This window comes from Fundulus heteroclitus, chromosome 20 (genome assembly GCF_011125445.2).
Source record: "Fundulus heteroclitus isolate FHET01 chromosome 20, MU-UCD_Fhet_4.1, whole genome shotgun sequence".
Classification (NCBI taxonomy): domain Eukaryota; kingdom Metazoa; phylum Chordata; class Actinopteri; order Cyprinodontiformes; family Fundulidae; genus Fundulus; species Fundulus heteroclitus.
Window position 1 is genome coordinate 42,483,383 of NC_046380.1, and position 2,375 is coordinate 42,485,757.

The 2,375-nt window shown below is 46.7% G+C and overlaps 1 long non-coding RNA gene across 1 annotated transcript in view; it reads left to right on the top strand.

Moving 5' to 3' along the window:
• Positions 1-337: 337 nt before the first annotated feature.
• LOC118567113 overlaps positions 338-2,375 on the top strand; it is a 2,899-nt gene continuing 861 nt past the window's right edge. The window contains exon 1 of the long non-coding RNA XR_004933489.1: positions 338-457. This is a non-coding gene — a long non-coding RNA (uncharacterized LOC118567113). The remainder of the gene's footprint in view (positions 458-2,375) is intronic.

Genomic DNA, 2,375 nt, shown 5'->3' on the forward strand with positions numbered 1-2,375 from the left:
GATATGAATTAGCGGTTCACTTAACTGCAGAATTCGGTAAACTCCAGGTTGCTGTCCATAGAGGACAAGTTGGCGGCTCTGTAGTCGAACAACTGTGCGGGAGAGACTAACTCCAAGAAGAGAAGACGGGTGCAGAATCCCAAGCTTAGGTAAGAATATGTTCGGTGACTGCTAGCTAAGCTAAAAGTAGCCTAGCCTACAACCAAATCTAAGATTAGCCTAGTAGTCTTGCAAAAGAACAAGATTTATTAAAGTGTATTTTCATTTACAGGAAGCAGTATGCCGTCTTCACAACTCAAAGACAAATTGCAGGCGCTATGAACCGGAGCGAGGCAGTGACCTCATAGATATCCATAATAAAGGCTAGATGTCTTACGGCGGAGTCTCAAACGTCATCACCGGCGGCCATCTTGCCTCAGGCAAGCTTTCTGGCATGCTCTGTGGTACCTAATGTAAGGTGAGTGATCAGCACGAACACAAATACTCTTATCTCATTGAATAGGGTGTTTTCAGCTGACGTCACGCTCACGTGACTACTCAGCGCGTCCGCCATATTGGGTGGCAGTCGTTTCGCACCGTTGACCTGCATTGTATGACGCCTTAGGCAGTATTGGAAGTGAAAAATGGTGAAAACGTGTTTAATGGTTGGTTGCACGGCCCGTGGAGGTGGAGATCAACGCTTTCTATCGCCTACCAGCCGTAATAGTGAATCAGTGTGAAAAAAAAAAAACAGCTGTCTGAACAACGCCGTCACCTATGGCTGACACGGATATCCAGGTCCGATTTGGACGGTGTTAAGCTGGAATACGCCAGAGTCTGCGGTGCTCACTTTGTCACAGGTAATTAACTGTTAAGTATTTAAAACATATAAGAAGAATATATTAATAATAGGGCTTGGGCGTTATGACTTATTACTTTCCACGGCTGTCGTGTTGACTGCCTCCGCCGCCTCTACTGCCTATTACTACCGCATACTGTACTCCCTCTCTCAGCCGTGTTTTAATTTGATTAATTTCACCTTAACTTGATTTCAACCATGGTAAACCGTTGCTGTATTGTGGGCTGTAACAGCGCAACACATGATCGCCATGGGAAAAACATAGAAACAGATTAATTTTCCACCGCTTTCCTGCCTGGAGGGGCAACCACGGAGAACAACTGTTAGCGATAACAAAGAGTCGTCGGCTCGCTTGGATCGCGGCTGTAAGTCGACCGAACATAACTTTCCACAGTATCCCGATGTCAATGAGAGTGTGTTCTAAACGTTTGAAACACATAGCAGCAAGTTAAAAGTACATTACATGCGCGAGTGGTTGTTAGCGCTAACGGTTAGCATGAGCCAGAGCCCGGCTGAGCGCAGCTTACCTTTGAACGAGTTACAGAGATAAAGAGATCGTCGGCTCGCTTGGATCGCGGCTGTAAGACCGAACATAACTTTCCACAGTATCCCGATGTCAATGAGAGTGTGTTCTAAACGTTTGAAACACATAGCAGCAAGTTAAAAGTACATTACATGCGCGAGTGGTTGTTAGCACTAACGGTTAGCATGAGCCAGAGCCCGGCTCAGCGCAGCTTACCTTTGAACGAGTTACAGAGATAAAGAGATCGTCGGCTCGCTTGGATCGCGGCTGTAAGACCGAACATAACTTTCCACAGTATCCCGATGTCAATGAGAGTGTGTTCTAAACGTTTGAAACACATAGCAGCAAGTTAAAAGTACATTACATGCGCGAGTGGTTGTTAGCGCTAACGGTTAGCATGTGCTAACCCGTCTGTACGCAGCTTACCTTTGAACGAGTTGCTGTGTTCCCACTGTTTGCTGGCTTTATGATCTGCAGCTCCTACCGGCGCCAATACGGTAAATACAACTTAATTTTGCACTGGTCATTGTTCTGCTTAAATAATTAAAGCCGCGAGCGGCGTCGATCGGCCTTGCAGCCAAGCGCCTTCGCGCACCGCCCGCCGCTGGCGGGCGGTGCAACACATTTGCAACACATTTGCGTCGGATTGTTTACATTTTTACCATCTTATTAAAACTCACCCGTCCACGTATGATGGCGATTTCCTTGATGTACATAACCAGATGTGAACTGGTTGTGAGCCTCTAGATCCTTGTAAGCTCTCATTTCCTCAAGAGTGTGCAGAGGGTTTTCACCGAACACCAGGTAATGCACTATGTCGCCGTGCTCTACATTTGGCCAATCATCTGGATAAGTGCTAAACAAGGCACCGTGGAGGGCATACGGGTCCATATGGTCGATCACGGAACATTTCCTCAGATATACGTCCTTATCTGGTCGCTCTAGCGTGCTGGCGTACTTATCCATTCGCGATACGATAATACGTGTAAGACAACTAGAGATAAGGAAGTGTGC